Consider the following 12,500-nt stretch of genomic DNA (forward strand, 5'->3'; position numbering starts at 1 on the left):
TTGGGCCGGCTCTCGCCCACCCAGCGGCTAGGCAGGCAATCGAGGTGCGTTCCTGCCTAAGGAAACGCGCCGGCCCGTGACTCGAACCTCGATCAGATTGCCGCGTGACAGTCTGAGTCCGATGTTTACACTCGGCACGCGGTATAATATATATATATATTTTTCTATATATATATATATATTATATAAAAATATATAATATATAATTATATATAGTAGTAATATATTAGTAAGGTATATATATATATTATAGATTATATATATATATATATATAATAATATATATTATAATATATATATATTTTATATTATATATACTTAATATACATACATACCACACACACATATATTGTATATTATATTATATATATTAAAATATATATTATATATATATTATTTATATATATATATATATGTATGTATGTATGTGGATTTACATACACTTTACAACACACACACACCACACACACCAACCACACCCCCACACACAAAACATATATTGTATGTATGTGCGTGTATTTGTGTTTGGTACTTGGTATTTCTAATCCTTACATTTCACCCCCACTTGGCTGTCTAGTGAGGGAAAACGAAGCCTGACGTTAGGATTTAGCAAGTCAATTGAAATAGATTATGAAGCCAGTAGTATTAAAAAGAGAAAAACAGAAAAGAAAGAAGGGGAAAAAAAAAGAAAAAAAGAAAGAAAGAAAAGAAAAAAAAAGAAAAAAAAAAGAAAAAAAAAAAAAAAAAAAAAAAAAAAAAAAAAAATAACTTATTATTATTATTATATATTATTATATCTTATCTATATTATATATATTAAAGAGAGAGAGAGAGGAGGAGAAGAGAGAGGAAGCAAAAGAAAGAAGAGAAATCAAAAGAAAAGTGGCAGAATTTGGTTAAACAAGGAACCTAGGTAACGGTTATGTACGATAATCTTCCATGCACCATCATTTACACTGGGCCAATGCAACGAGACTATTTTAGAATAATATTAACAGTATAAGATGGTTGATTAGAGTATTATTCACTGAATTACTATATAAGCAATACTTTACTTCATTTCCAAGGTGGTCGCCCTGTACTTTGACTATTTTTGCCCGCTTCTCCCCTTTAACAAAACACACTAAAGTGTAGATCATATGACAACACTCATTTTAATCTACCCCCACGGATTTATCTTGTCTCCTGTATTTTTTCATTTTGTTACTCAGATGCTCCACGCGCTCACCGGCAAGGATCTATCAGTAAATTAGTTCCCGATCTGATTTCCCTTTTCCCTTGGAATTGGGGGGGAAAATGTGTTTTTTTTTTTAATATCGATACTGTTTTTATTGTTTTTGATGTTATGATTTTTTAATTGTTTTCTAAATTTTTGGGTAACATTTAAGACAATAAAATAGTATAAAGACCCTTCCCAAAAGTAAAGGGAAAAGGAAAACGAGGAGATAAGTAGGAAAAATAACTGACCCCCTTGGGATTAAGCATTGTAAGCCATCTTATTAAATACAAAAAATAAACTTTATTATAATTTTGGCATGGCATGATTTTTCCCCATCCGTGCCGATTATTTTAGGGAATAAAATTAATATTTTAAAAACCAAAGCAGACCAAGACCAGGAATTACAGCCGCTCTCACAGTCCCTTCATGCAGTTGGGTAGGGATACTCAACACTGTGGACGTCTTTCTCCCACGTTATGTGGAGGAAAGGGGCTACTACCCTCGACTGTCACTACGGTTTTCCACCACTCTTTCCGGGAAAAAAAAATCAGCATACACCCCTCGACCTGCCTTTGGGTTCGGCCGCACAAACCTCATTAGAGAGAACCCCAAACCTTCACCGAAACATCACCCCCCTACAAACACTCCGCATACATCACAGGGGAAAAAAAAACACCCAAAAAAAACCCTTTTACCCAAAAAAAACTCAAAACCGGCCCCGCCAATGGGACGGAAAAGTTGGGAGCTGTGCGGCCCTTTCAAATCGGCCCTCACGTTTTTATGCACCAGTAACCCCAACCCCCCGTGAAGCAGCAAGGCTCTCAATGACCCATCGCCTGATTGTCAGCAGCTACCCCCCCTGGACACCCCCGTCTCCCCCCCGGCCCCCACTTGTCCAACGTCGCCAGTTTTAGGGCTTCAAAAACGGAAAAAAAAAAACCGCGCAAGAAGCCCCCACCACCCTGATGCCCCTGCACCTCATCAAGGGGTTCGCAAAGGAATTTCTACTCCCCCTTTTCCTCCATAGTAACGCCCCCCCCCCCTTATTGCAAAAGTCTAAGTGCCTATCAGATGGAAGACCCCCTTTGTCACCGCACGGGAAAAAACCCAAAACCCGCCTTTTTCGGGGGAATCGACCCATCGCCAAACTCCCTTGCCCAGCCGATGTTGAAAAAATTTGTCGCCGACTGGGTTACCAGGACCTGCGCCCAGCGTTGGCAGTCGGGAGTTCGGATGGGCTCCTCCTCTACCACACACTGTTCGTCAGCTCGTCCAGTCTCATAGATTTCAAAAAGCTTTCGACCTGGTGGACCCCATACGGGCATCTCAAAACAGCAGCTTCCCCCGGGCCTCAAAGGGGTCCTCACCCCTGGCTGGCAATTTTCCTAACAGGCAACAGGCCGTGCGCGTGCAGGGTCAAGTTTCCAAACTCCTCCACTCAGTTAGAGTACTCCGGGGACTGGGGCTTTCCAGTCATGATTAACGACGCGCCCGGACACCGGGCATCGTTTGGGAAAAACGTGGTGACTGACCATCGCCCCCGCCATTGAAATTCCCGCTCTGACCACTCCGCCATCCAGCGCACCCTCGACAACCTCCTCTCCTGGACCACCGCAAATCACGTCACTATCAACCGCCTGAAGTCACCCGTCCTCACGCTGGACAACATCCGCTCGACGTAGTCCGTTCCACCAAGCTGCTCGGCGTCACTATTGACGAAAAGTTCTCCTGGACGCAGCACGTCAGAGACATCGTGAGGTCTGTCTCGTACAAGCTTCACATGCTGCGTCGCCTCAAGTCCCTTGGTTTCCCTCTTCCGGAGCTTGAAAATATCTACAGGCTATTCATCCTGCCTAAATTGACCTACGCCTCCCCCGCCTGGTCCCCCTCCCTCACCACCACCCAGCTGCTACAACTCAAGAAAGTACAGAAATGGGCAGCCAAGATTATTCTCAGTCATGCCTGTACCAACTATGACAGCACCTTGACTGCCCTAGGCCTCGCCTCCCTCGCCACTCACTACACCCCCTCACTGCATCAGTTTGGCCTGAAGGTGCTGTGCCATCCACCCCTCCGCGACCTGCTGCCCCCCGACGCGCCGCCGCCTCGCCGGGCCTTACACGCCGCCTACAAACTGGCGTCCATCAAGCCCGCGCTGACCGCTGCCGCCAGAGCAGATTACCCACTCTGGTCCGTCTCATCAACGAGTACTAGTCATTGGGCCGCCCACACACCTCTCCTACGAGCACTAGTCCACAATTACTAGTCCAGCTCCTAGCTTACCTGTACTTGCCCTTGTCTATTGTTTTTGTGTGTGTGTCTCTTGCTTCTTTTGTTGTTATTTTTCCTATAGATTGTCAGTTTTTTGTTTTTTGTCTGTTATCTGTATTTATATGTGTATTTTCAGCCCCTGGCTGCGTGAAGTTCAATAAACCGACTATTATTATCATTATTATTATTATCACTATCATATCATTATCATCATCATTATCATATCATTATCATTATCATTATCATTATCATTATTATTATATCATTAATATATATATTTATATGTATCAATATGTTATTATTATATATATGTAATACATACATAATTAATATACATTATATATATATATATAATATATATATAATATATATATATATATATATATATATATAATATATATATAAAACACACGCGCGCTTTTATATTGTTTTATCATCATCATATCTATATTTTTGAACCGAGAAATATCTGACCTACACTTTAGTCTGTCTAAGAACTACATTTCCATGACTGCTATTACTACTACAACTACTATTGCTACTATTATCACTACTACTGCTACTACTGGTCTACTACTACTTCTATTACTACTACTACTACTACTACTACTTCTACTCTACTGCTACTACTACTACCTACTACTACTCTACTACTACTACTACTACTACTACTACTACTACTACTACTACTACTACTACTACTACTACTACTACTACTACTACTACTACTACACCACCACTACTACTACCACCACTACTACTACTACTACTACTACTACTACTACTACTACCACCACTACTACTACTACCACTTTTATTAATGAATGATCAAACGCACAAACTTAAAGACCAAAACACTATCCGCGGGAAGATCATGCGCAAAGCAAGAGCAAAAATCCCCAGCCTGTGACGGCAAGCAGAGAGGAAGTCCAAGAGTAGTATAAAGTTGAAGCCGAAATGACGTCATAGGGATATCACGGAATATGACGTCATAGGGATATCACGGAATATTATTGTCTTAGGGAATCAACGATATGGTCATAGGGATCAGGATATGACGTATGGGTGATATCAGGGAATATACGTCATGGGATACCAATATACGTCATGGATTCACATACTCTCTAATATCACGTCTCTTAGATATCACGGAATATTGTCTTGGAACTCATTGCACTCAGTCGGGTAGATAGAGTATAGTACTAATCTATCACTAATTGTCTATAATAACATATTATTATATCTCTTACTACTCATCCTTACTATTATATCATTATATACTATATTTTTATATATATATATGATATTATCTATCTATCTACACTATCTATAAAATATATATACCATATATACATAATTATTCTTTATATCCTATAGCATTTTAGATTATAATATAAAATTTCTACATATCATTATATTCTTTTGGGTTATAACTTTATATATACACACACATAATAACACATATAACACACCAACACACAATGTATCTTGCCTAGACAGTAGAACCCCAACAATACAGTTACTGAGATCATCCTTATGATTCTTAGGTTCTAACTTTTCTCACACACACACACACACACACACCCCACACAACACACACACACGAACCCACACACACCACAACACACAACACATCACACTCCCCACTCACCTCACACCACACACACACACACACACCACACACACACACACACCACACACACACACACACACACACACACACACACACCTCACTCACCCCACTCACTCACTCACACACACACACACACACACACACCCCACCCCAACCCCCCCCCAAAAAAACCAACCCCCCCACAAAAACAAAAAACACCCCCCCCCACCCACACCCCCCCCAAAAAAAAAAAAAAAAAAAAAAAAAAAACCACAAAAAAATTCCCCCTTCCTCCCTCACTTTCCAAAAACCAAAACACAAAAAGCAAACACAACCCGGTTTTCAAATACCCCCCAAATACGAAAACCCAACTAAACAAATTTTTCACCCCCCAAAACAGGAAAAAAGCGGATTTTTTAATTTTTAAACCACCCTTCCCCTTTTAATTCCTAAATATTTTAATATTCAAAAAAACCCCGGGCCCAAATTTTATATAAATATTTTTTTATTTTTTTTAATTAAAATAATAAATTTTAAAATTTTATTTACTAAATAAATTAAAATATTTTAAAATTTTATTAAAAAAATTAAAATTTTATTTTAAACAAATCATACATACCCTTCCTGCTACTCTACAACTCAACATCATAATATATTTAAAAATGGTTTTTTTTAAGTTTTTTTTATATTAAATATTTTAATGTTTATTAAAATATATAAAACTTTTATTAAAATAAATTTTAATTATATTTTATATTTTATTATTATTATAATTTTAAATTTATATAATATATATAAAACACACACATATATAAAAATAATACTAATATATAATATATATATTTTAATATATAAAATTTTATAAATTATATATATATATATTTATATATAAAATTATTAATATATATATTATATATATATATAAAATTTTCATTTAATATTATTATATATATTTTTTAATTATATAAAAATTTCACACACACAACACCACAATATAATAATATATTATTATAATATTATATATTATATATATATTTTATTATATATATTATATATATATATATATATTAATTTATATTAAATATATACTATATAATACTCAACTATAATATACAACAAAAACCCAACAACATAAAATAATAATAATAATATAAAATTATAATAATATAATAATATATATATAATTATTTATATATATATATAATATATAATATTATATAAAATATATATATTATATATATATTTATATATATATTATTTTTTTAAATTTTTTTTTTTATTATAAAAAATTTTATTTTTTTAATTTCTAGTGTACATATATATTACAATATAAAACTATACACAACAAACACACACACAACAACACACACCCCCACACAACACACACACACCACACACCCCCATATTATAATACAATATAATATATTATTTATTATTAATAATTTATATATATATATATATATATATATCTGGTGTTTTGTGTGTGTGTGTGTGTGTGTGTGTTTGTCTATGTGTGTGTGTGTATGTTTCGCGTGTGTGCGTGTATATTAATATTTATATTATATAATTTTTAAAATTTATATATTTATTATTATATAATTATATATAAAACCCAAACCATACATAAACATTATTGTTACACACACCAACACACAAACAACACACAACACCACACACAACCTACACACCACACCCCAAAACCCAAACCCAAAAACCCCACACACACACCACACACACACACACACCACACCACCACACTCTCACACCCACAAAACACACACACACACCACACCCACACCACACGAAAACCAACACCACACCAAACAACACACATAATTTTTTATTTTATATTATTATTATTTTATCATTATTTTTTTTAAATTTTATTATTATTATTATTATTATTATTATTTTTTTTTAATTAATTATATTATTTTATTATTTTTTATTTTATTATTATTTTATTATTATTATTTTTTTTTTAAAATTTTATATTAATTATTATTTTTTAATTATTTTATTTTTTTATATCATCACAATGAGGAGTGAGACTGCAACTGTCTCTTCCGTCGTCTGTCCACCTTTTGCGTTGGTTTCCCTTTCGCTCTATTGGTCTGCCTTCGTGATCGTTTTTACTGTCTTTTTGCCCCTTTCTCTTTCAGCTTCTCTTAATCTCCTTTTTCTTCCGGGCCAAATTTTTTTTAATATTTTAAAAGGAGTGATCAGATTGCCTCTTTATATATTTCATTACTGAAAATTTTCTGTGTTGCTTTTGGATTTTTTTTTTGTTGTATTTTCTCCGTAAAATGGATTAATGGTCTCTTCCCGATTTTACGTTTTGAACAATAAAAAAAAAATTAAGGAAAAAAATTGGTTTCCCCTTTAAAGATGGTTTTCTTACCTATTAGGTAATGTATGTTTAAGGAGAGTGAAGTGCAAGATGATAATTTGACAAAGTTGAAGTTGCAGTAATATTTTTTTATGATGCAGAGTAGTGCTATAAGATGAATGATGATAAAATAAAAATGATTAGGAGATTGGGTGATGATGATAACAATAACGATAAAAATGATGTGATGATATGTAGTGGAGGGGAGGAGAAGGGAGAAGGAGGAGGCAGGAGGGAAAAAAAAGGGGGAAAATAAGGAGGAGGGGGGGAGGTGGGAAGGGAAGAGGAAAAAAGGGGGGAGAGGAGAAGGGGAAAGGAGGAGGGGGAAAAGAAGGAAAAAGGAAGAAAGAAGGGGAAGGGGGGGGAAGGGGGGTAAGGGAGGAGGAGAAAGAAAGAAGGAGAAGGAAGGAAAGGAAAAAAGGAAGGGGAAAGGGGAGGTGGGAAGGGGGAGGGAAAGGAAAAGGGAAAGGGGGGGAAAAAGGGAAAGGGGATGGGGGGGAAAGGGGAAAGGAAAAGAAATAAAAAGAGAAAAGGGTTTAAAGGGGAAAAAAAAAGGGGGAAGGGGGACTCCTGTTATTATTATCATTTTTATTGTTATCATTTCATTATTTTTATTTGTAGTATCGTTTTTTAACATTATATCACTTTTTACCATCTTTATTATTTTTATTATTTTTTTTTTATTAATTAATTTTTTATTTTTTATTTTTATTATTATTTTTTTTATTTTATATTTTGTAGTGTAGGAGTAGTGATAGTAATATCCTCTTATTGTTATTATTTCATTATTATTAATTATTATCATCATAGTTCAATGAATTCCTCGGTTCCCGTTTTTGATAAAATAATATTAAAACAAGAGATTAACTGGACTACACAGTACCCCATTTCCTCTCATAAAAGTTGAATTTAAAACTCACCCGGAAAAGGCGTTCATAGGTCAGGGGAAACCCAAAAGATTCATCTGTTGGAACCTTTAAACTTTTCCGAGTGGAGCCCCTTTAAACGACACAACCTACGGACACCATACGGTTTTTAATGTGTAGATGGGGGCCTTTATTTGGACTTTTGGTATGACGAGATATTTTTTTTAGCCTGACAAATCTCTCTGTCAAAGGAAAGGGGGTGCTGCTCTATATGATCTGTTTATCTGTTTTTATGCATGCATATCATTATTGCTTGGGATATATCTTATCCTATTCTTTTTCTTTGGGGTCGCCGTCTGCTGCCCCTCTTCGGGTTTTCTTGTTTAGAATAGATGATAGATGATAGATAAATAACTGGTATGTAAAAAACCGCAGAGGGATAAAAAAAAGAGGCATACAATGGGTGAAAAAGGCGACAGAAGATAGATAGACAGTAAGAAAATTTTAAAACACGAAAAATAAATAGAGACTGGTTAGATTATAGATAACAGACGTAGGGACTGAAAAAGCATACTATATACGGAATAAGAGAGAGAGAAGAGAAAGAGAGAGAGAGAGAGAGAAAGACAGAGATAGAAAAAAAAAAAAAAAAAAGAAGCTAAAGTTGACGAGAGATTAGAGCCAACGCGCAGAGGAGCAAAGACAACATGCGGAACAGAAACCTGCAAACATGATTCTATATGAAGAAGCAGAGATAAAAAAAAACCGCCAAAAAAGCTGGTGCTAGTGTTTTGAACTCTATTAAGCCTAAGCGCGACAGGGTGCGGGAAATCCTCTGTGGCAGACTGTAGCCCGCATGCCTTCGTTTGTTTGTGCATGTATATCCTTTCCCGGGTCTGCTTAAGAGCCTGGTTATTATGTTATAATCATTGTGTGTTATTGGCAGTTTTAGAAGAGTTCGAATTATGGTGGGTCTGTTGGGGGTTTTGGCCGTTTGATTATGATTATAAATGTGATAATTTCTGTTAATGGGGTATTTAAATTCAGTATGCTTTTAATATATAATTATTGTATAAATTAATATTATTTTATATTGTTATATAACTGATGATGATAATGATGATGATATAATGAATGATGATGATATGATATGATATGATATGATGTGATAAATTGATAATGATGATGATGAATGATAGATAATGATGATGATGAATGATATGATGATAGATGATGATGATAAAAATAATATAATAATAATAATAAAAATAAATAAAATATTATAATGATAGAAAATGTAATGTTTATAGTGAAATAGTTAATCAGTAATATTACAGAAAATGATAAAACAAAAAAAATATACTCTTTATATGAAAATAGTAAATAATAATAAAAATAATATAATAATAATACTATACTAATAATAATAATAATAATAATAATAATAATAATAATAATAATAATAATAATATTTTAAATTTTATATACATTTTTAATATTAATATTGTTAATTATATTATTCGCATTTTATTTTCATTTTTATTATTTTTTAATCAAAAATAGTTTATTATTTTTTTACCTTTCTATTGTTATTGGCTTTCTTATTTTCATTATTATTATTATTATAATAAAAATTAGTAATTATTATTATTATTATATATTCTTTTCTTATTTTTTATTATCATTTCTTTTGTTATTATTATTATTATTATTATTATTATTATTATTATTATTATTATTATTATTATGGGATTTTAAGCATAAAAGCACGGGCTGTTCTTATTGCCTTTTTTCTTCTTGTTAGGCGAGTCATAGCAAATGACTAAAGGCTAACAGTTGTCCTTCTCCTTTAAAGTTCTAGCACTTTTCTCAGTATTCTTGCCGTCCCCAATAAAGCAGTCTTCTGCAGTACTCCAACCTCAGGCCATATTTTCATATTTTCAATCCAACAATCAAGATCTTTTGTAACGCTTCCCAGGGCACCAATCACTACTGGAACAACTTTTGCACATCGCAGTTCCCACAACCTTTTTATTTCCCTTTTCAGATCTTGGTACTTTTCTACCTTCTCTAACTCTTTTTCAGCAATCCTCGTATCTGCAGGTACGGCAATATCAACAATTAGAGCCTCTTTCTTTTCCTTATGAATTACTATAACATCTGGTCTTCTTGCCTGAATGACGTTATCACATTGTATATTGATATCCCACAGAATTTTCACAGCCTCGTTCTCAACAATACTCTCTGGGGTGTGTTCATACCACTTATCTGAATGCTCAAGCCCATGTTTCCTACACAAGTCCCATGTACTTTCTTTGCCACGTTATCGTGACGTCTTTTGTACTCTATCTGGGCTAATTTCTCGCACTCTGAAACAATATGCTGTATACTTTCACCTCGTTTACCACACATTCTACACAGTGGACTGTCGCTGCTCTTATCTATGTAATGCTTCACGTAGTTGGTCCTTATTGCTTGCTCTTGTGCAGCAATAGGAGAGCTTCCGTTTCAACCTTCAAATCACTCCTTGACAGCCATTCCCAAGATTTAACCATGTCTACCTTTTCTGCATCTCTCTAACGAATTGCCCATGCATTGCCTTTCCTGTACTTTTTGTTTGAGCTCTTCTGCCTTTTTCCTTTTGAATTCTTCTTTCTCCATTGTTTCCTCTGTCTGTATGATTCCTGATGCACACACACCTCTTATCAACAACTCTTCTGAGTTTGCCGCATAAAAACCTAAACCGTTTTCTTCTCCTTTTACACTTTGTTCCTCCTGACCTCCTTCCTTCCTTTTTCATATATAGTCTGTCTACATCACTCTTTGGGTGCATGGCACCATGCATGTCAGGTTTTTTCTTGTCTTTCTGTCGATACTTTTCAGTTCACTCTCTCTCCAGCTTATTATTCCTGCTCCATATCTGAATATTGCTACTCCCCCAGGTATTAATTGCAGTTACCTTGTTTCTTCCATTCAACTTGGATTTAGAATTAACCTCAGCCGTCGCTTATACTCCTTCATTGTTTTCTCTTTCATTTCATTCTCCTTCACCTTATCTAATTCCACAATACCCAGATAAGAATATCCTTCTTGTTCAACTTCTTTTATTATCTCATCATTCTTTAATTCTATGCCCTCACATCTTACAATCTTCCCTCTTTTTAGGACTAGAACCCCACATTTCTTGATTCCAAATTCCATGCCTATATCAGTACTAAAATGTGAGTAGTCTGTATTAGGGAGTCTATCTGTTCTTCACTCTTGGAATATAGTTTTAAATCATCCATAAAGAGTAGGTGATTAAGTTCATACTCCTTTTTCCCCCACTCATAGCATACATTTACCTTTCTGAGTAATGACGATAATGGTATCATGCTCAAGACAAATAACAATGGTGACAAACTATCCCTTGGAATATCCCTCTTTTAACATCCACCCCGCCGAGTTCCTCTCCATTGGAAATTAGGACAACTTCCACTGCACCATGCTTCTTTGCAAAAACTCTCTCACGTTACCGGCTATTCCAAACATTTCCATGCACTCACTAATCCAACTATGGGGAACGAAGTCATAAGCTTTCTTATAGTCTATCCACGCCATAGCCAGATTAGTGTGCCCTTTCCTGCAATCCTTCAGGATTGTTTTGTCAATCAATAACTGATCTTTTGTACCCCGACTCTTTCGCCTGCAACCTTTTTTTTCATCAGGTAGTAGCTGTTTTCTGTCTAGGTAATCGTACATTTGATCAGCTATGATTCCTGTCATCAGTTTTCCACATCAATGGAAGGCATGTTATCGGCCTATAGTTCTCAACCGCATTCCCTTTCCTGGGATCCTTCTGGCACAACACTGTCCGTCCATGTGTTAACCATTTGGGTAGGGTATCCGTTCCCATCAAAATCTTATTTAGTTGATCAGCAATTCTGTCGTGCATGTTGGTCAGGTTTTTTATCCAATATCCCTGGATACCATCTTTGCCTGGAGATTCCAGTTTGGCATTTTCTTAGCTTGTTTTCTGACATTTTCAATACTTATAGTGACCCTTCCTGTGAGTGTCTCCCTTTAACTTCATCTTTTAAATCAGACAGCCATTCTGCACCTTTGTTATGTTCCTTCTTCATGTCCAAATATCACCCCAAAACC

Source organism: Penaeus monodon, chromosome 18 (assembly GCF_015228065.2).
Source record: "Penaeus monodon isolate SGIC_2016 chromosome 18, NSTDA_Pmon_1, whole genome shotgun sequence".
NCBI classification, from domain to species: Eukaryota; Metazoa; Arthropoda; class Malacostraca; order Decapoda; family Penaeidae; genus Penaeus; species Penaeus monodon.